This window comes from Psammomys obesus, unplaced genomic scaffold, assembly GCF_907164565.1.
Source record: "Psammomys obesus unplaced genomic scaffold, mPsaObe1.curated_primary_1811, whole genome shotgun sequence".
In the NCBI taxonomy this organism is placed as follows: domain Eukaryota; kingdom Metazoa; phylum Chordata; class Mammalia; order Rodentia; family Muridae; genus Psammomys; species Psammomys obesus.
Window position 1 is genome coordinate 1,499,379 of NW_026585894.1, and position 23,929 is coordinate 1,523,307.

At 39.8% G+C, this 23,929-nt stretch overlaps 1 protein-coding gene and 1 non-coding gene across 2 annotated transcripts in view; both read right to left on the reverse strand.

Annotated features, from left to right (window-relative positions):
- Positions 1 to 23,929, reverse strand: part of LOC129670914 (AF4/FMR2 family member 2-like) — a 208,999-nt gene that overhangs the window by 99,640 nt on the left and 85,430 nt on the right. The gene's annotated exons all lie outside the window — the stretch shown is intronic.
- On the reverse strand, positions 13,854 to 13,996 carry LOC129671049 (small nucleolar RNA SNORA48). The gene has a single exon (XR_008719300.1). It is a non-coding gene; the product is annotated as a small nucleolar RNA SNORA48 (small nucleolar RNA).

The following is a 23,929-nucleotide window of genomic DNA, read 5'->3' on the forward strand; positions in this document are numbered from 1 at the left end:
ATATATATATATATATATATATATATATATATATATATTTTTATGAAAATCATATGAGACAAGATCAGGACAAGCCTACAATTAGAAACAGAAGCAGGGGCAACTAAAATCCCTATGCATAAAGAAACTTGGTTTTAAATAGTTTCCTTCTTTGGATCTGGAACAAAACAATACAGAGAAACAAAAATTAAAATAAAGCTATACTTTGGAACCCCAACAAGGCAGTATAATTGCATTATAGATGGTTCTTAGAGGGTGTGCATGTATATATATTTTTTTTCACTTTGGAGAGTCACCTGTGATAAATGAACTCTATAAAAAAGGATGACATGATCTGGAGGAAGGTACAGGGATTTTAATTTTTTCATTCTGAAGGGTACCTAAAATATGGGGAAATGCTTGTTTTAGGAGGGAAACCAAAGGCAAGAAAACATTTCAAGATTGATCTCAATTTTTATTTTCTACCTACACATACATGCATCTAGAAGTAAACTGAAAGGTTAGAAGTGGCTATAGAAGGGGGCGGGGCAAGATGGCGGCACCAGGAGGACTCTCATTCTGAGGAGCAGCACAGCAGGATTGGCACAGTGACCAGCAATCAGAACTCGCGGCCATAAAACACAAGTGGTTGTGTTTCTCAGGTGAGAGGATACCCCACAGTGGGGGATTCAATCAGCTTTAACTCACCCGGCTAAACCGAGGAAGAGATCCCGGTTCCGCCAGGCGCTTGGTCGCCAGCCCAGAGCTACCCGCCAGCGCGATCTGGTCACAGTCCCAGACTGAACTGTGGGCCCACAACACCATAGACTGGATTTCCCAGTCGAGAGATAACCCCACGGAGCAGGAAACAATTGGGACTGACCCCAGGTTACCCAGACATCCCCTGGAAAAGACTCGGGTTCCGCGGGTACCCCAAGAGCTAGCGCAGACCCAGAGCCGGGAACCCAGGCTCCTGCACGGAGCCCAGTCTGCACGCGTGATTCGCCGCCTCAGATAGAACTGTGGGCACCAGGACACCAGGGCACCAGACTGCGTGTCTCTGGCAGGAGGAAACTGCCAGCGGAAGGGGTCAGCAGCTCTAACGCTTAGGACACCCAGCACCAAAACACTTCCTGGACTCACGCAGACTCTAGTGCAGGCAGGAGCACTGTGCTCTACCTCCATTGTTGAGTTCCCCTGGGGCACTGGGACACACAGCTGCATCCTCGGACCTGCAGGAGCCGAAGAGCCATTACAGCAGCCCTCAGATACTGTGCCAGGGATTGGCCAGTTGTCCCTGGCTAGACTGCCAAAACTGTGGGAATCCCTGATCCTTCAGGGGGGCAGCACCCACAGCGTCTGGACCAGATCGGTGCCTACAGCTGCCATCCCAGACAGAGACACACAGCTTCTGGTCCAGAGTGAGGCACCCAGCCTCCAGACCAGAGCAGCGCCCCCAGGCGCCAACTCAACCTAGGTGCACATACTCCAGGTCCAGAGCGGAGCAATCAGCCTTTGGCCCAGAGACTTGCTGAGTGCACCTCCCCCTTTCCCGGACAGAACTGTGCGCCCCAGAATAAGAGACTGAGTTTCACTGTTGGGAGAAAACCCCACAGCTAGGGAATCAGCAGTTTCTTCAAGAGGACTGTACATGGAAATTTAGTGAGCAGCAGCACACTAAATTTATAACAGGAAACCCAGCAGTGGGGCAGCTGTCTTGAGAAATTCTGTGGGTAAGAGGAGATCCCCCCCTGCCTAACATAGACCACAGCTACTACTCAGGGCTATAAACCTGAGGTGAGCAGTGGCAACTCCGGAGAAACACTGGCCATACAGTGACCATAACCAAAAAGCAGAGAAGGACTCCTTCAGGAAAAACCATCTTCCGGCCAAGGGGATACCCCCTACCTCAGGACTCCAGGAAGCACAGAAACTAACAGCCAACACCTAAATCAGCCCAATGGGTAGAGGTCAGCGTAAAGGCTCAACCAACAAAAGACAGAGCAATATGGCATCTCCAGAACCCAGCCATCCAGGAGCGAACAGCCCTGAACAATGCAGCATAATAGAAAATCAAGAAGATGACCTTACAACTATGTTGATGAAGAGAATAATAGAGGAAACAGATAAAATACGTAAAGAATTAGAGGAAGATAAAACCAAACAGATCATGGCTATCTGTAAAGAAATGGAGGAAGATAAAGACAAGCAGATTAAGGCCATCCGTGAAGAAATACGGGAAGATGCAGCCAAACAGCTTGTGGCCTTCAGAGAAGAAATAATTAAATCACTGAAAGAAATAACAGAGACAGGGTTGAAGGAACTAAAAGAAAAAGAGGAAAATACAAGCAGACAGGTGAAGGAAGTAAACAAAACAACTCAAGACCTGAAGATAGAACTAGAAAAATTAGAGAAAACACAAATGGAGGAAATAATGGAGAGGAAGAATTTAGGGAGAAAACAGGAACTACAGAGGTAAGCATAACCAACAGAATACAAGAAATGGAAGAAAGAATCTCAGGTGTAGAAGATACAATGGAAGAAATCGATGTATCTGTCAAAGAAAATGTTAAATCCAAAAAATTCCTGACACAGACCGTCCAAGAAATCCAAGACAATATGAAAAGACAAAACCTAAGAATAATCGGAATAGAGGAAAAAGAAGACTCCCTTCTCCAAGGCCCAGAAAATATTTTCAACAAAATCATTGAAGAAAATTTCCCCAAGTTAAAGGAGAAGCCAATAAGGATACATGAGGCCTACAGAACACCCAACAAATTTGACCAGAAAAGAAAATCCTCCCGCCACATAATAATCAAAACAGTAAGTATACAGAACAAAGAAAAAATACTAAAAGCTGCAAGGAAAAAAGGCCAAGTAATATATAATGGCAAACCCATTAGAATCACACCTGACTTTTCAACAGAAACTATGAAAGCCAGAAGGGCCTGGAGAGATATCATGCAGACCCTAAGAGAACACAGATGTCAACCCAGGCTACTATACCCTGCAAAACTCTCAGTCCTCATAGACGGAGAAAACAAGATATTCAATGACAAAAACAAATTTCAACAATACCTACACACAAATCCAGCATTACAGAAGATACTGGAAGGGAAAATACAACCCAAGAAAATTAGCTTCTGTCAAGAAAACACAGGAAATAATTAACCTTACTACAGCAAAACAAAAAGCAACCAAGCACACAACCTTATGAACACAGCCAACATCAAAATCAAAGGATCTAACAGCCACTGGTCATTAATCTCTCTCAACATCAATGGACTCAACTCTCCAGTAAAAAGACACAGATTAACAGAATGGATACATAAACAAAACCCAGCAATCTGTTGCATACAAGAAACACACCTAAGACACAAAGATAGACATTACCTGAGGGTAAAAGGTTGGAAGACGACTTTCCAAGCAAATGGACCCAAGAAACAAGCAGGAGTAGCCATTCTAATATCTGATAAAATAGACTTTCAACCAAAATTAATAAAAAGAGATGAGGAAGGACATTTCATACTCATCAAGGGAAAATTCCATCAGGAAGGCATCACAATCCTGAACATCTATGCCCCAAATACAAGAGCACCCACATTTGTAAAAGAAACATTGGTAAAATTTAAACCACATATAGATCCCCACACATTAATAGTGGGGGAATTCAGCACCCCACTCACAACAAAGGACAGGTCCACAAAACAGAAATTAAACAAAGAAACAATATCTCTGACAGAGGTCATGAATCAAATGGTCCTCACAGACATCTACAGAACTTTACACCCAAACACAAAAGAATTTACCTTCTTCTCAGCATCTCATGGAACCTTCTCCAAAATAGACCATATAGTTGGTCACAAAGCAAGCCTCAACAGATACAAGAAGACTGAAATAATCCCTTGTATCCTGTCTGATCACCATGGAATAAAGCTGGACTTCAACAACAACAGAAATAGCAAAAAGCCTACACACACATGGAAACTGAACAACTTGTTACTAAATGACAGCTGGGTCAGGGAAGAAATAAAGAAAGAAATTAAAGCCTTTCTAGAACTCAATGAAACTGAAGACACAACATACCCTAACTTGTGGGACACAATGAAAGCAGTGCTAAGAGGAAAGTTCATAGCACTAAGTGCCTTCAAGAAGAAATTCGAGACAGATCATTCAAGCATCTTAATGGCCCACTTAAAAACCCTAGAAAAAGAAGAAGCAGACACACCAAAAAGGAGTAGACGGCTGGAAATAATCAAACTCAGGGCTGAAATCAATCAATTAGAAACAAATGAAACAATTCAAAGAATCAATGAAACCAAAAGCTGGTTCTTTGAGAAAATCAACAAGATCGATAAACCCTTAGCCAAGCTAACTAAAAGGCAGAGAGACACCACCCAAATCAACAAAATCAGAAATGAAAAGGGGGACATAACTACAGACACTGAGGAAATCCAAACAATCATTAGGACTTACTTCAAAAGTCTATATGCCACAAAATTTGAAAATCTAAATGAAATGGACAATTTTCTTGATCGATTTGACTCACCAAAGCTGAATCAGGACCAGGTAAATCAATTAAATAGTCCTATATCCCCCAAAGAAGTAGAAGCAGTCATCAAAAGTGTCCCATCCAAAAAAAGCCCAGGACCAGATGGCTTCAGTGCAGAATTCTACCAGACCTTCAAAGAAGAGCTAACTCCAATTCTGTTCAAACTCTTCCACAAAATAGAAACAGAAGGAACATTACCAAACTCATTCTATGAAGCCACAATCACCTTGGTACCTAAACCTCACAAAGACTCAACAAAGAAAGAGAATTTCAGGCCAATCTCCCTTATGAACATTGATGCAAAAATACTTAACAAAATACTTGCAAACCGGATCCAAGAACACATCAAAGATATTATCCACTATGACCAAGTAGGCTTCATCCCAGGTATGCATTGGTGGTTTAATATACGGAAATCCATCAATGTGATCCACCACATTAACAAACTGAAAGAAAAAAACCACATGATAATCTCCCTAGATGCTGAAAAAGCATTTGACAAAATCCAACATCCATTCATGTTTAAAGTACTGGAGAGATCAGGGATAAAAGGCACATATCTAAACATAGTAAAGGCGATATACAGCAAGCCTATAGCCAACATCAAACTGAACGGAGAGAAACTTAAAGCAATCCCACTGAAATCAGGGACAAGACAAGGCTGCCCACTGTCTCCATATCTCTTCAACATAGTGCTGGAAGTCCTTGCTAGAGCAATAAGAAAATCGAAGGAGATCAAGGGTATACAGATGGGAAAGGAAGAAGTCAAACTATCACTATTTGCAGATGATATGATAGTATATATGAGTGACCCCAAAAACTCTACCAGGGAACTCCTACAGCTGATAAACACCTTCAGCAAAGTGGCCGGATACAAAATTAACTCAAAAAAATCAGTAGCACACCTGTATTCAAAAGACAAAAGGGCTGAGAAAGAAATTAGAGAAACAATACCCTTCACAATAGCCACAAATGACATAAAGTACCTTGGTCTAACCCTAACCAAGGAAGTCAAAGACTTGTATGAAAAAAAATTCAAGTCTCTGAAGAAAGAATTAGAGGAAGATATGAGAAGATGGAAAGATCTCCCGTGCTCATGGCTTGGCAGGATTAACATAGTAAAAATGGCCATCTTACCAAAAGCAATCTACAGATTTAATGCAATTCCCATCAAATTGCCAACACAATTCTTTACAGACCTGGAAAGAAAAATTCTCAACTTTGTATGGAATAACAAGAAACCGAGAATTGCCAAAACCATCCTCTACAATAAAAGATCTTCTGGAGGTATCTCCATCCCTGATCTCAAGCTGCACTATAGAGCAACAGTTATAAAAACTGCATGGTACTGGCATAGAAACAGAATGGTGGATCAATGGAATCGAACAGAAGACCCAGAAATAAACCCACACACTTACGGACCCCTGATTTTTGACAAAGATGCCAAAACCATACAATGGATAAAAGATAGCATCTTCAACAAATGGTACTCGTCCAACTGGATGTCTACATGTAGAAAAATGAAAATAGATTCATACTTATCACCCTGCACAATACTGAAGTCCAAGTGGATCAAAGACCTCAACATAAAACCAGACACATTAAATCGGCTAGAATAAAAAGTGGGGAATACCCTCGAACTCATTGGTACAGGAGAAAACTTCCTGAACAGAACACCAACAGCACAGGCTCTAAGAGCAACAATCAATAAATGGGACCTCATGAAATTGAAAAGCTTCTGTAAAGCAAAGGACACCATCATCAAAACAAAGCGACTGCCTACAGATTGGGAAAGAATCATCACCAACCCTTTATCTGACAGAGGACTCATATCCAATATATATAAAGAAGTAAACAAGCTGAAAAGCAACAAACCAAGTAATCCACTTAAAAAATGGGGAAGAGAGCTAAAGAGAGAATTCTCTGCAGAGGAATATCGAATGGCAGAGAAGCACTTAAAGAAATGCTCAACCTCATTAGCCATTAGGGAAATGCAAATCAAAACAACCCTGAGATTTCACCTTACACCCATCAGAATGGCCAAGATGAAAAACTCAAGGGACAACACATGCTGGAGAGGTTGTGGAGAAAGGGGAACCCTTTTCCACTGTTGGTGGGAATGTAAACTGGTACAGCCACTCTGGAAATCAATCTGGCTCTTTCTCAGACAACTAGGAATAGTGCTTCCTCAAGATCCAGCCATACCACTCCTAGGGATATACCCAAAAGAGGCGCAAGTACACAAAAAGGACATTTGCTCAACCATGTTTGTAGCAGCTTTATTTGTAATAGCCAGAAGCTGGAAACAACCCAGATGCCCCTCAACTGAAGAATGGATGCAGAAACTGTGGTACGTCTATACAATGGAGTATTACTCAGCAATGAAAAATAAGGAAATCATGAAATTTGCAGGTAAATGGTGGGACCTGGAAAGGATCATCCTGAGTGAGTTGTCCCAGAAGCAAAAAGACATGCATGGTATATACTCACTCATATAAACATACAATATAAATTAACCCACTAAAATCTGTACATCTAAACAAACTAAGCAAAAGAGAGGACCCTAACTAAAATGTTCAATCCCCATCCTGAAAGGCAAAGAGGATGGACATCAGAAGAAAAAGAAAATAGGAAACAACCTCGGAACCTGCTACAGAGGGCCTCTGAAAGCCAGAAGAAAACAGGAAACAACCTTGAAACCTGCCACAGAGAGCCTCTGAAAGCTTCTGCAGTATAGACTGTCAAAGCAGATGCTGAGCCTGATGGTCAACTGATGGGCAGAGTGAATGGAATTTTATGTAAGAAGTGGGAAATAGTAAGAGCTGGAGGGGACAGGAACTCCACAAGGAGAGCAGCAGAACATGATAATTTGAACACAGGGAACTTCCCAGAAAATCATACTCCAACCAAGGACTATTCATGGAGATGACCTGGAACCCCTGCACAGGTATAGCCCATGGCAGTTCAGTGTCCAAGTGGTTTACATAGTAATGGGAAGAGGGACTGCCTCTGACATAATCTGATTGGCCTGCTCGTTGATCACTTCCCCCTGAGGGGGGAGCAGCCTTACCAGGCCACAGTAGAGGACAATACAGCCACTTTTGATGAGAACTGATAGACTAAGATCAGAAAGAAGAGGAGAACTTCCCCTATCAGTGGACTTGGGGAGTGACATGCATGCAGAAAGGGGAGGGAGGGTGGGATCGGGAGGGGAGGAGGGAGGGGCTTATGGGTGGGATACAAAATGAATATAGTGTAATTAATAAAAAAAAGAAAGAAAAGCAAAAAAAAAAGAAGTAGCTATACATCAATTATCACATATTCCCTTTACTTTCTTCTTTACTTACATGTATTTAAGTAAACAGTCATATAAAAATGATATTGCATTACAAATTAAACATGCACTTAACTGTGAGATACTGTTTGATCCTTTGGTCCACCAACCACTGGTTGTATGACAAAAGCAGACATATTACTATTTAAATTTGCTGAGAACTACGGTCTGTATCTTACTAGGCTATTGCATAAAATGATTGAGCTTATGTTGGAAGACAGACGAAGACAACCTTCTTGGGTTCTTAACACTATTATTGACATGTAAAACTTTGGAGACATGATTTCATAATTTGTTTCTATACAGAAACCTGGCATTAGGAACATATGAAAGTGTGTGCCCTATATATTTTGCATATTTGTGGTTTATTTTCTTCTACTCCATTAAAAAAATCTTTCAAATAATTTAAGTCTAAAATTGGCAGTTGTATTTCATGAATGGGCGACTTTGACCTCTTAGAGTTGCAAATCTGTTTGAGATGGACACAATTTATGATTTGATTTTAAACAAAATATATAGCATATCTTATTCTGATCGTCAAAGAATCTTTTTTATAGATTTTATTCAAGATCTCACTTTTTTCCATTCATGTGCTTTCTCTTTTGCACTTGTTGAGTTGGGAGAAAATTCAGACTTTTCTCATAAAATTTAAGAAGAAAAAAGGAAGAAATTCATGTTCATTCAAGTCCATTAAGATATATTCACAAGTATCTTCAGGACTGGCTGCAAAGTCCTCCTCTGTGGCCTAGCAGGGCTGCTCCTCACTCGGGGGGTGGGGGGAGAGTCAAAGAGCCAGCCATTGAGTTCATGTCAGAAATAGTCCCTGTTCCCCTTACTAGGGTACCCACTTGGATACTGAGCTACCATGGGCTACATCTGAGCAGGGGTTTTAGGTTACATCCATACATGGTTCTTGGTTAGAGAAACAGTTTCATAAAAGGCCCCTGTGCCCAGATATATTTTGTCCTTGTGGAGCTCCTATCCTCTCCAGGTCATACAAACTCCCCCTTCTTTCATATGATTCCCTGTACCCTGCCGAAGGTTTGGTTATGAGTCTCAGCATCTGCTTTGGTACACTACTAGGTAGAATCTTTCAGAGGCCGTCTGGGAGGAGGTCCTCCCCTATCAGGGGACTTGGAAAGTGGCAAGAAAGAGATGAGTAAGTGAGTGAGGTGTTGGGAGGGAATGAGGGAGGGGGATAGAGCTGAGATACAAAGTTAATAAACTGTAACTAATATTAAAAAATAAAAATAAATAAATAGGAAAAAGAAAAAAATATATATACTCACAAATACACCCTCCCATTACCCAGTAACTTTTTTTAATTAATTTATTTTTATTGATTACAGTTTATTCATTTAGTGTCCCAGCTATAGCCCCTTCCCTCATCCCCTCCCCATCCCACCCTCTCTTCCTCATCTCCTCCCGTGGCCCTCTCTAAGTCTACTGGTAGGGGAGGTCCTTCTCCCCTTCCATCTGACCCTAGCATATCAGGTCTCATCAGGACTGGCTGCATTGTCTTCCTCTGTGGCCTGGTAAGGCTGCTCCCCACTCAGGAGGAGGTGAACAAAGAGACAGCCACTGAGTTCATGTCTGATATAGCCCCTGTTCCCATTACTAGGGCACGAACTTGGATACTAGGCTGCCATGGGCTAAAAATTTGCTGGGGTTCTAGGTTATCTCCATGCATGATCTGAGTATCAGTCTCAGAAAAGACCACTTTGCCCAGTTTGCTTGTTTGTTTGTTTCTGTTGCTCTCCTTGTAGAGCTCCTATCCCTGCCAGGTTGTTCTATCTCCCCCTTCCTTCATAAACTTCCATCACTCTGCCCAAAATTTGGCTATGAGTCTCAACATCTGCTTTGATACTCTGCTAGGCAGAGTGTTTCAAAGGCCCTCTATGGTAGGCTCCTGTCCTGTTCCCTGTTTTCTCCCTCTTCCGATGTCCATCCAGTTTGTTTTTCTGAATGAGGATTGATCATCTTACCAAGGCTCCTCCTTCTTGCTAAACTTCTGTAGGTGTACAGATTTTAGTATGTTTACCCAGTAACTTTCAAAGATTCACTGTAAGTTTTATTTCATTGTTTAATGAGACATGGGAAACAAAACTATGGTGCACATTAAGAAAAAGTGGTGGGTGTGCAGTTGTATGTAAGGTGGCATTTTCTACATGAATTCATTTACTGTATTTAAAACTTATAATCACTGTTATTCTATGTATTTAAGTAGCAATACATTGAGACTTTCAGATATAAAGTTTTCACTTTTATTGATTGTCACAGTTGATGGGCATCAATTGCTGTCTGCTATTTAAAAAATGAATGGCTCTTACATAATAAACACCATTTCTATTTAAAATATAAATCTCATTCACAAAGTAATTGATTGAACTGGGACATTATAATGTAATTCCTTTAGTTTATCTCAGGTCCATAGGAATAAGAAATGTTTATAGGGGAAAATAAGTATAAGCTGAAGAGCAAATATTAATCATTAGTTGTAACATGAGATCTAGAGAGGGCATGTGAATTTAAATTGGGGGAGGACAAGAATACCTGACTAAAAAGAGAGATGTAAACAGATGGACATGAGTAATATCTGCCAAGAAACAATAATTGGAGGAAATCAAAAAAAGAACTGAAATCAAGATTAGAAGGACAACTAAGTTTGGCATAAGTGAATAAAGTACAACCTAGAACAGAGTTTAAATAAATTTCCAAAGGTAAGAGTAACAGTTTGAATAACAGTCAAGAATATCTTTTGAGGGAGTGAAGAAAAATGGAAAGATACAGGAAATGGGGATTCTCTAAGCAAAGAAAATGATCTACAGGGATTTTAATAACCAGTCATTCCATTCATTTGGAAAAATAACCCTCAATTTTATTATTTTCTACCATAAATATGGTTATTGATCTCCCTACCTAGAAGTCATATGCAAGTTACCTAATGGTGTGATGTTAAAACTAAAAGCATAGTGTGTAAAGACGATTAGGCCCCATTTTTATTTTCTATGCCCCCCAAATGCCCAGTGAACTCTGACAGCAATGTAGTGACTACTCCACTGTCACATGCAGTGGCCTCCAGCAAACTAAAAAGGGAATACTTTCTTTAATTTTAGAACTTTCTGTTACTCTCCAAACATAATTTCTTTTTTATATTTTTTATTTACTTTTTGATTTTTACAATTTATTCACTTTGTATCCCAGCTGTAGCCCCTCTCTAGTGCCCCCCCAATCCCACCCTTCCTCCCTTTTCTCTTTCATGCCCCTCCCCCAGCCCACTCATAGGGGAGGTCCTCCTCCCCTTCCATCTGAACCCTAGCTTTTCAGGTCTTATCATGGCTGGCTGTACTGTCTTCCTCTGTGGCCTGGTACAGCTGCACTTCCCCCAAGGAGAGGTGAACAGAGAGCAGGCCACTGAATTCATATCAGAGAAAGCCCCTGCTCCCGTTACACACTTGGAGGCCGAGCTACATAGTCTTTGGTTGAAGTATCAGTCTCAGAAAAGAATCCTGAACCCTGATATTTGGTTCTTTTTGTCTCCTAGTGGAGTTCCTGTCTCTTCCAGGTCTTTCTATCTCCCCCTTCTTTCATAAACTAACATGCACTCTGCCTAAAATTGGCGATGAATCTCAGCATCTGCTTTGATACCCTGCTGACTAGAGCCTTTCAGAGGCCCTCTGTGGCAGGCTTCTATCTTGTTCCCTGTTTAATTCCTCTTCCAGTGTCTATCCCATTTGCTTTCTGTGTCGGGATTGATCGACTTCCCTAGGTCCTCCTTCTTGTTTACCTTCTTTAGGAATACATTTTTTTTGTATGTTTATCCCATGATATATGGCTAATACCATTTGTGAGTATATACCATGCTTTCTGCTTCTGGGTTACCTCACCCAGGATGATTTTTTTTCTAGTTCCCACCATTTGCCTGCAAACTTTATGATTTCCTTGTTTTTAATTGCTGAGTAGTGTTCCATTTTTTAAATGTACCACACTTTCTGTATCCATTCCTCCATTGAGGGACATCTGGGTTGTTTCCAGATTCTGGGTTTTGCAAATAAAGCTGCTATGAACGTGGTTGAACAAATATCCTTGTTTGATACTTCTGCATATTTTGTATATATGCCTAGGAGTGGTATAGTTGGATATTTCTAATGTTCTGAGAAAGCGCCAGATTGATTTTTAAAGTGGTTGTACAAGTTTACATTCATAATTTCTTTTTTTGAAAGAACTTTTTATATGTACAACATATTACAGATAACAATAGAAATTAGATATTGCAAGGTTGAAAGTTAAGAAACATTATGAAAAGAAATGGAATATGCTGGTATCACATATATTTTGCCAGGAAGCATTCCAAACCTGGATATTGCATAAAGTCTAATAATTCCTACAAATGGATACAAAATGGAATAAATGAAATATAAAAGCTTTATCTTTGTCCTTTCCCATTCAACAAATTAAGCGCAAGAATATGGTAAAACATTGACAAGTTTGCTTTTCAGCCAGAAACAAGAAACTGGTTTCTTTTACTTTTAAAGAATTATTTTAGACCCCTCCCCACTTCTCCTTCTTCCCAAAGAAATGGGTTCTTCCAAGGATACCAGCCCACCCTGGCACCTCAAGTCACAACAAGATTAAGTGCATCCTCTCTCACTGAGGCCAGACAAGGTAGCCCAGCTAGGGGAAAAGGATATAGTCGCCAGCAACAGAGTCTGAGACAGCCCCTACTCCCCTTGTACAGGGACCCACATGTTAACCATGCTGAACATTTGCTACATATGCAGGTGATTTGTATCTAGTTCATGCATGCTCTTTGGTTGGTGGTTCAATATCTATGAGTCCTAATAGATCCAGGTTAGTTTACTCTGTAGGTCTTCTTGTGGTCTCCTTGAACCCTCTGGTTCCCATTATACTTCCTCCAACTCTTCCACAGAACTCTCCAAGCTCAGCCTATTCTTTGGCTGTGGATCTCTGCCTTTATTTCCATCAGCTGCTGGAAGAAGCCTTTTAGAAGACAGTTATTCTAGGCTCCTCTCCGCAAATATGTCAGAGTATCATTAATAATGTTAAAGGTTGGCTCTCTCCCATAGGGTGGATTTCAGGTTGGACCAGTAGTAATTGATTTGCCATTCCTTTAATGTCTACTCTACATTTATCCCCATACTTCATGAAGGTAAGGCAAATGTTGGGTCAAAGGTTTTATGGGTAGGTTGATGTCTTGCCCCCTCCATTAGATGTTGTCCCTGGCTACATGCAATGGTGAAGAGGTGACTTCATTCTCCATATTATCCACTTCTAGAGGTTTCAGCTAGTGTCACCACTTTAGACTCCTAGGAGCCTCCCCTGTCTCAGAGATGGCTCCCCACCAATTTCTGTTCTCTTCTAGTTTTCCCTGAATTTGTATTGACTCTTTGTACGTTTCCATCATTTCCCAGTCCCCCTGTCCTGTTATATCCAATCATACCCTTGCAACCCCTCCCAAATAAAACAAACACACAAATAAACAACAACAAACATAGAAAAGATCTCATCATGGAAGCAATATTATGTCACAGTGTGTCCGATGTTATTTCCCTCTGTCCACACATCTTGACTTGCAAATGTTCATTGCAATTCATCATTCATCTGTTTTGAGATCTCTGACTTTTGTAATGCCATCAATACTGGATCCTCACAGGGACTTCTCCTGGTTATCCTGTCGTTTCCCTGTGTCATGGGGATCCTCTAGCTTTGGGACAGTAGGACTGGCCCTTTCGCATATCACAACTGTTCACAGATGATATAGATTTCTGGTGGCTTGGTCTGCAGGCTGCCTATGCAGCTGGTGGCCCCTACACCACCTCCTTCTGTGCTAAATGGCATGACAGCAAGCAGTGTTTATGGCCCACCTGTGCCATTTACTAGAAGGCAGGTTCGTGGGTGGCTTGGTAGTATGTAGGTCTGTCTTTCTCCTTTGGTGCTGTTCTGCTTGGATTTGATTGAATTGAATTTTTATGAGTCCTAGATGTAAGACAGCTTTGGCCACCAAACTAAGTATAAAGCTAGGATGAACAAAAGATTGCCATCTGCTCTGCCCTGGCTGATATAAGAAAAACATCACCATTAAGGTATTTCCTTGCCCATTGCCAGGGGGATGAACTGGTTTCTTACCAAAAAGTTTTTGTGTAAACATTGTTGAGTGGTAGTTTGTATTGTAATCCATAAAAGGTTGATAATAGAACACGTGATTTAATAGCTTAAAATATATGTGGTTAGCTTATTGAATTCATATCATATATATTAATAGATAACATTTACTTGCATTTCTCACTTATTTGTACAATAAAATATACACTGAATTTGTTATGTAAGTGTAAAAATATGGAGTCACTGGAAAAATCTATTACTTTCAGATATTCTAATTCTTTGACCTGTCCAAGAATTAGAGACTATACAGTTTAGTAACTGTTTGGCCCAAGTTCTTTATCATCAACATATTCTCAATGTGCCCTAATAAAAATTAATCAAAAAGAAGTAATTATTCTCATGATGTCTAAATTCTGAAAAGCTGATGTTCGATGGATTATATGAGTAAAGAAAAGCAATATGTGTATAAACATATACACCTTTAGACAGAATTGTGCAGAGAAAGCTCTGAGATAAAATTTCTGTAGTAGTTCTTGGGGGGGAAAAACTTTTCTATGTCTTCAGTTTTCCTGACCTCAAAGATAGCATGTTATGGCTTGCTTTAATATCTAAGATGTATTTAATCCCATGCAACACATGTTAACATAATTGGTTAGGCTCTGTAAAACTCAAATGCTCATTCTTACCTAACCTGTGGTCTAAGTAGCTGTGGGAAAGTTATTTCAATTGCAGGAAGACCCTATTTTCTTTATGGTCAGGTTTTTTTACACTTGCTTGTTATATGACTTTGTAAACAGTAACAGTCTCCTTCACAGACCTAAATTTATTCCTTTTCAAATATACTAGATGATATTCCAGAGTTTTCCAGTTCTCCATCTATTTGTCTGAAAATATTCAAACTCACTAAAAGCATACAACTATAGAAATTCAGAAGGCCTATGGAAGATTTCTTTTCTTGCTTCCCTTTTGTTTAATGGATATGGTGGGGAATTAGATCCTATCATTTGCCAACATTGAGGTGACTGGCTCTTTGACCTCCCCACGCCCCAAGGGAGGAGCAGTCCTGTTAGGCCACAGAGGAGGCCTTCGCAGCCAGTCCTGAAGATACCTGATAAAACAGGATCAGATGAATGGGAAGGAGGTCCCCCCCATCAGTGGACTTGGAAAGGGGCAAGGTGGAGATGAGGGAGGGAGGGTGGGTTTGGGAGGGAATGAGGAAGCAGGACACAGCTGGGATACAGAGTTAATAAAATGTAACTGATAAGAAAAAATAAAATTAAAAAGAAAAATAAATTTGAAAAGTGTGTGTGTGTGTGTGTGTGTGTGCGTGTGCGCGTGCACATGTGTGTGTCCAATGACTAGTCTCCTACTACTGTCCTTTGGTTCTAGTCCCCAAATTATTGCCTGATTTTTATGGCTGCAATCATATAACAGCTCAAGGGCAAGAGCTATATCAGTGTCTGCTGAAAGAATGAAAATGGTAGACAGCACTAAAAGCAAAACAAGCATGGAGAAAACCACATACCATCTTCTCTATATCAAAACTGTCCTAGGATGTCCTCACTGTTTGAGCAGAGGCCACAGTACATGTTCTACCCTTATATTTTGGTCCCACAACATGCTCTGAAAAGTAATTCAAAAGTCTATCTGAGAAGAGATCTTTTGTTGGAACACAGACCATGACATGAAAATATCTTGGGTAGATGTTAGTCATATATAGGCCATGTACTACATAAAATGGCCTAGTTGTATCTCCCTCAAGCAAACTAATATTTGGTCAAGCCAACTGTCAGATTAGGTATTTAACTATGCTTATTGAAACTTTCTGAATACTACAATTTCCACGTATTAATTATATATTTTGATAAAGTGTACATCAATGAGATGGTAAGTAACTGGCAACACTTTAAAGGAATCAAATAAGTCCTACAGACAGACACAAATCATGAAGGTACAGGAAGCATAGCATCAGCTTTGCTTACATATGGTAAAATGTTATTAGTTAACAGTATTTTTTACCCCTTCTTTTTCATTACAGTTATAAAATCCATGTCAAGGATAGTAGAAATGCAGAGTACTTGCAGTATTTATGATGTGTAAGGGATCAATTCTAGTATTTATCAAAGAGATGGGTGATTGCACAAAACAAAACAAGTATAGAGGGATAAATAGACATATTGTTTTAGGTTAGAAAATCCTAAAACATTTAGTTCCTAAGATGACAGTGTTGAGGACATGAATATTGTATCACAAATATTTTTTTTAATTTTTTATTAATTACACTTTATTCATTTTGTATCGCCCCATAAGCTCCTCCCTCCGCCCCTCCCAATCCCACCCTCCCTCTCCTTTCTGCATGCATGCCACTTCCCAAGTCCACTGATAGGGGAGGTTCTCATCTCCTTTCTGATCTTAGTCTATCAGTTCTCATCAAAAGTGGCTGCATTGTCCTCTACTGTGGCCTGGTAAGGCTGCTCTCCCCTCAGGGGGAGGTGATCAAAGAGCAGGCCAATCAGATTATGTCAGAGGCAGTCCCTCTTCCCATTACTATGTAACCCACTTGGACACTGAACTGCCATGGGCTACATCTGTGCAGGAGTTCTAGGTTATCTCCACGAATAGTCCTTGGTTGGAGTATGAGTCTCTGGGAAGTTCCCTGTGTTCAAATTATCTTATTCTGTTGCTCTACTTGTGGAGTTCCCATCCCCTCCAGCTCTTACTATTTCCCACCTCTTACATAAAATTCCATTCACGCTGCCCATCAGTTGGCCATCAGGCTCAGCATCTGCTTTGACAGTCTATACTGCAGAGGCTTTCAGAGGCTCTCTGTGGCAGGTTTCAAGGTTGTTTCCTGTTTTCTTCTGGCTTTCAGAGGCCCTCTGTAGCAGGTTCTGAGGTTGTTTCCTATTTTCTTTTTCTTCTGATGTCCATCCTCTTTGCTTTTCAGGATGGGGATTGTTTACATGTACAGATTTTAGTGGGTTTATTCTATGTTGTATGTTTATATGAGTGAGTACATACCATGCGTGTCTTTTTGCTTCTGGAACAACTCACTCAGGATGATCCTTTCCAGGTCCCACCATTTACCTGCAAATTTCATGATTTCCTTATTTTTCATTGCTGAGTAATACTCCATTGTATAGATGTACCACAGTTTCTGCATCCATTCTTCAGTTGAGGGGCATCTGGGTTGTTTCCAGCTTCTGGCTATTACAAATAAAGCTGCTACAAACATGGTTGAGCAAATGTCCTTATTGTGTACTTGCGCCTCTTTTGGGTATATGCCTAGGAGTGGTATGGCTGGATCTTGAAGAAGCGCTATTCCTAGTTGTCTGAGAAAGTGCCAGATTGATTTCCAGAGTGGTTGTACAAGTTTACATTCCCACCAGCAGTGGAGAAGGGTTCCCCTTTCTCCACAACCTCTCCAGCATGTGTTGTCCCTTGAGTTTTTCATCTTGGCCGTTCTGATGGGTGTAAGGTGAAATCTCAGGGTTGTTTTGATTTGCATTTCCCTAATGGCTAATGAGGTTGAGCATTTCTTTAGTAGCTTCTCTGCCATTCGATATTCCTCTACAGAGAATTCTCTCTTTAGCTCTGTTCCCCATTTTTTAAGTAGATTACTTGGTTTGTTGCTTTTCAGCTTATTAGTTCTTTATATATATTGGATATTAGTCCTCTGTCAGATAAAGGGTTGGTGATGATTCTTTCCCAATCTGCAGGCAGTCGCTTTGTTTTGATGATGGTGTCCTTTGCTTTACAGAAGCTTTTCAATTTCATGAGGTCCTATTTATTGATTGTTGCTCTTAGAGCCTGTGCTGTTGGTGTTCTGTTCAGGAAGTTTTCTCCTGTACCAATGAGTTCTAGGGTATTCCCCACTTTTTTTTCTAGCCGATTTAATATGTCTGGTCTTATGTTGAGGTCTTTGATCTACTTGGACTTCAGTTTTGTGCAGGGTGATAAGTATGGATCTATTTTCATTTTTCTACATGTAGACATCCAGTTGGACCAGTACCATTTGTTGAAGATGCTATCTTTTTTCCATTGTATGGTTTTGGCATCTTTGTCAAGAAACAGGTGTCCGTAAGTGTGTGGGTTTATTTCTTGGTTTTCTCTTCGGTTCCATTGATCCAACATTCTGTTTCTATGCCAGTACCATGCAGTTTTTATAACTGTTGCTCTATAGTATAGCTTGAGATCAGGGATGGAGATACCTCCAGAAGATCTTTTATTGTAGAGGATTCTTTTAGCAATTCTTGGTTTCTTGTTATTCCATACGAAGTTGAGAATTTTTCTTTCCAGGTCTGTAAAAATTGTGTTGGTAATTTGATGGGAATTGCATTGAATCTGTAGATTGCTTTTGGTAAGATGGCCATTTTTACTATGTTAATCCTGCCAAGCCATGAGCATGGGAGATCTTTCCATCTTCTCATATCTTCCTCTAATTCTTTCTTCAGAGACTTGAAATTTTTTTCATACAAGTCTTTGACTTGCTTGGTTAGGGTTACACCAAGGCACTTTATGTCATTCGTAACTATTGTGAATGGTGTTGTTTCCCTAATTTCTTTCTCAGCCCTTTTGTGTTTTGTATACAGGAGTGCTACTGATTTCACAAATATTTTAATGAAAAATAAATGACAAATTCACTCATCCACAACCAAATGCTTTTGAGAGATAATATGAAGCAGGCAAGCAATATGCTGCATGAGTAGTAAAAATTAGGTACTTTTATTAATTCTGTGCAGTTCATTAATTGGACGAAACAATGAATCTTACTTTCAGACAAAACCTCACAGGTCTAATACTTACTAATTATCATAATTATTTAGGATGACCACAGTCAGTGATGGGAGACTAATTACATCTCAAAATCAGAGTCAGTGTTAACTTGTTGACCAAATATCAAATAGTTTTGACTTAGTACTATATATATATGAGGAGGAAAAGGAAGCAAGAAATATGTCACTGAGTGTTACTTAAATAGAATAGTGGGCTGCAGGGTTATAGAATTTTTCCTGCCTCTACGGACAGGTAATTAACCTAAATAACAGTGTATTCTCTGACCACACTACAGTCTTCTTCCCAAAGATATAATTTCAAATAATCAGCACTTTATATATTTCAAACAAAGAATACATTCCTTTAAAAACTATCCATTTATGGGAAGTCAAGTACCACTATATTGGTTCAGGTGTTTATGATGAGTCAGCTGAGAAGTCTAAACCTTGGCACAGTGCTTTACCTGATAGCAAAGCTCTACTCTGCTGATGCTGTATAAGGCATCTGACAAACTACTTTGTGAGTGCACTTGTGAATTGGACCAGCATCAGAAAAAAAAAATAGGGTACTTGAGGAATTGCTGAATCTCCCAGTGGTGTTATTGAAATAATCAGTTAGAAACGCGGACCTCAGATAAAGAACTCTGGAACCTGTCTGTATGCTGAGATGATTCCTGTACTGGAATACTTTTCCTATAGTATTTCAATACTGATAATGGTGTTAGTAGCCTAAATGAAACTTCTCTCTGTTGTCACTTGGCTTCCTGAGGCTACACAACCATCACAAAGTCATTTTGTCTATAAGGAATTAAGTGAAGTAGTGGTTTCATATCCTAGAAATAGTTTCAATTATTCACTTGCTTATTGCATAACATGCATGACTTCTGGCTTTGGGCATTTTTGTTGTTTTAAGCGATACTAATAGTTGCCAAGTAGTACCAAATGTTTGTTATGCCTTATTTCCTGCCATAATAACACATAACAATACATGTGAAAGTCATGAAAGTACACATTTGCCTTGTTTGGTATAAGATAAAGGAAAGTGCAGAATGCTTTCCTTAAAAAAAAATGCCATCTAAACTTCTTGTGAATTCAACTATTCTATTTTGTCTTTTACAAAAGCATGAGTTCACTTGCCAAGGACATTTATTCTTTTATGCTTTTATCATCACTCTGAAAATACTAAGCAGGCTTTTTTCATTAAGCCCATGAGCCATGGATAAAGGATAATTCTAAATTCACCTGTTTCTTACCTTCAACTAGCAGGTAAAGATAGATAGAAAGCCCTTACTTATAAGGACAAGCGACGAGTTGATGGAGACATCTCCTAATTCATTGCAAACTTCTATCAAGTTTGTTAAAACTACTTTGGAGATTGTAGTTGTTCTATAAAATGAAGTTTTATGAATTAAACTGAAAATGGATCAGAGAAGATTCCTTACAAAATGAAGGTACTATTTGTATTTAAAATTCTATTTGTATTTAAAATATTTAGCAATTCAACAGGTTGACATTCTAGAAGATCTTAAAGCTCATTAAGACAAATATTAGGAATGTTATTAATGATCATCTCATGCCAAGAATATGCTAGTAATTACACAAATGCATAAAGCATTCTTATGAGGCAATTACCACTGGTAACAAGAATTATTACTGTTCTTTTCAGTTGGTTAAAATGAAGCCCATAGACATCAGGCATTTTATGCAAACCATACAATGAGGAATAATAAGGAAAGGCTGGGCCAAAGGAAGACTGAAAAGCAGCAGGACAGAAACTCAGTCCTAGAGATCTGTGTACATTACCTGGATCTTTAATGACATTAAGTAGCCTGAGATATACACTCCCCTTTAGCTTTGTAGTTTAGAGCACATAGGACCTCCCTCTTGTCCAGATACACACTGTGCTTCTAGCTTTCCTTGATACTTATTCCATGATTGTGGTATCTGAAATATTCTGGCATCCTTACTGCAACTAGGCTTCACATTCACAGCTCTTGAAAATTCTTTCAGAAATAGTGACCTTGTCATATATTTGCATGAGAGGATCTCTGGAACTTAAATACAAGTCCTTAGTACACCCTCATTCTTGCAGTTGGCATGCCTGCAAAGCTAGCAACATGGGGGTGATGCTTGCGAGTTGCATTGACAGATTTATGTGTATTCCTGGTCCTTTCTAATGCAACAATAAGTGGCTTTTTTTTTTTTTACCTTGGCAACTAAACCAGAGAAAACACTTCTACAAGCAGTTCCTTTAGGACTAGAGCACTAGGAGACTGACCCCTAGAGGAGAAGTTCCATTCAGGCTCTCTCTGTTCACACAAATTTATATTTTCTTTTTTTTTTTTGTTCTTTTTTTACGTTTTTTTTTTAATTTTATTTTTCTTTTTAGTTACATTTTGTTAACTCTGTGTCCCAGCTGTATCCCACTCCCTCATTCCCTCCCCAACCCCACACTCCCTCCCTAGTCTCCTCCCTGCCCCTTTCCAAGTCCACTGATAGGGGAGGACCTCCTCCCCTTTCATTTGACCCTGTTTTATCAGGTATCTTCAGGGCTGGCTGCAAAGTCCTCCTCTGTGGCCTAACAGACTGCTCCTCCCCTGAGGGGGGATCAAAGAGCCTGCCCTTGAGATCCTGTTAGAAATAGTCCGTGTTCCCCTTACTTTGGAAAACTACTTGGTTACTGAGCTACCACGGACCACATCCGAGCAGAAGTTCTAGGTTATATCCATAGATGGTCCTTGGTTGAGTGTCAGTCTCAGAAAAGACCCTGTGCCCGGATATATTTGGTCCTTGTAGAGCTCCTATCCTTTCCATATCATACTAACTTCCCTTCTTTCATATGATTGATTCCCTGCACTCTGCCAAGGTTTTGGTTATGAGTCTTAGTGTCTGCTTTGAAACACTGCTAGGTAGAGTCTTTCAGATGCCTTTTGTGATAGACTCCTGTCATACGTTCAATGCCCATCCCATTTCTCTTTCTAAATGAGGATTAATCACCTTCGCCTGTGTCCACTTTCTTGATTATCTTCTTTAGGTGTGTAGATTTCATTATGTTTATCATATCTTGTAGGTCTATATAAGCGAGTATATACCAAGTTTGTCTTTCTCCTTCTGGGATACTTCACTCAGAATGATCTTTTCCAGATCCCACCACTTGCCTGCAAATTTCATGATTTCCTCCTTTTTGATTGCTGAGTAGTATTCCATTGTGTAAAAATACCACAATTTCTGTATCCATTCCTCCGTTAATGGACTTCTGGGTTGTTTCCAAGTTCTGGCTATTACAAATAAAGCTGCTAAGAACATGGTTGAACAAATGTCCTTGTTGTGTACTTGAGCAAATTTTGGGTATATACCTAGGAGTGGTATAGCTGGGTCTTGAGGTAGCACTACTCCTACTTGTCTGAGAAAGTGCCAGATTGACTTCCAAAGTGGTTGAACCAGTTTACATTCCCACCAGCAATGGAGGAGGGTTCCCTTTTCTCCACAACCTCTCCAGCATGTGCTATCACTTGAGTTTTTCATCTTGGCCATTCTGATGGGTATAAGGTGAAATCTCAGGGTCGTTTTGATTTGCATTTCCCTAATGGCTAATGAGGTTGAGCATTTCTTTAAGTGTTTCTCTGCCATTCGATGTTCCTCTTTCGAGAATTCTCTGTTTAGCTCTGTTCCCCATTTTTTAATTGGATTACTTGGTTTGTTGCTTTTCTGCTTCTTTAGTTCTTTATATATACTGGATATTAGCCCTCTGTCAGATAAAGGGTTGGTGAAGATTCTTTCCCAATCTCTAGGCTGTCTATTTGATTTGATGACAGTGTCTTTTGCTTTACAGAAGCTTTTCAGTTTCATGAGGTCCCATTTATTGATTGTTGCTCTTAGAGCCTGTGCTGTTGGTGTTCTGTTCAGGAAGTTGTCTCCTGTGCCAATGAGTTCTAGGCTGTTCCCCAATTTTTTTTCCAAATGATTTAGAGTATCTGGTTTTATGTTGAGGTCCTTGATCCACTTGGACTTTAGTTTTGTGCAGGGTGATAAATATGGATCTATTTTCATTTTTCTGCATGTAGACATCCAGTTGGTCCAGCACCATTTGTTGAAGATGCTGTCTCTTTTCCATTGAATGGATTTGGCTTCTTTGTCAAATATTGAGTATTCATAGGTGTGTGGGTTTATTTCTGGGTCTTCTATGCGGTTCCATTGATCCTCCTTTCTGTTTCTATGCCAATACCATGCAGTTTTTATTACTGTTGCCCTGTAGTATAGCTTGAGATCAGGAATGGAGAAACCACCAGATGATCTGTTGTTGTACAGGATCGTTTTGGAGATTCTGGGTTTTTTGTTTCTCCATATGAAGCTGAGAATCTTTTTTTCAAGGTATGTAAAGAATTCAGTTGGTATTTGGATGGGAATTGCATTGAATCTGTAGATTGCTTTTGGCAGGATGGCCATGTTCACAATGTTAATCCTACCAATCCATGAGCACGGGAGATCTTTCCATCTTCTGAGATCTTCTTCAACTTCTTTCTTCAAAGACTTGAAGTTTTTCTCAAACAGGTCTTTCACTTGCTTGGTTAGAGTCACAGCAAGGTACTTTATGTTATTAGTGGCTATTGTGAAGGGTGTTGTTTCCCTAATTTCTTTCTCAGCATTTTTGTCTTTGGTATACAAGAGGGCTTCTGATTTTTTTGAATTGATTTTGTATCCTGCCACTGTGCTGAAGTTGTTTATCAGCTGAAGAAGTTCTCTGGTTGAATCATTGGGGTCGCTCATGTATACTATCATATCATCTGCAAATAGTGACACTTTGATCTCTTCCTTTCCGATTTGTATCCCCTTGATCTCCTTTAGTTTTCTTATTGCTCTGGCTAGGACTTCAAGTACAATGTTGAAGAGATATGGAGAGAGTGGGCAGCCTTGTCTTGTCCCTGATTTCAGTGGGATTGATTTAAGTTTCTCTCCATTGAGTTTGATGTTGGCTATAGGCTTGCTGTATATTGCCTTTACTATCTTTAGGTATGTGCCTTGTATCCCTGATCTCTCCAAGACTTTAAACATAAATGGGTGTTGGACTTTGTCAAATGCTTTTTCAGCATCTAAGGAGATGATCATGTGGTTTTTCTCCTTCATTTTCTTTATGTGGTGGATTACATTGATGGATTTCCGTATGTT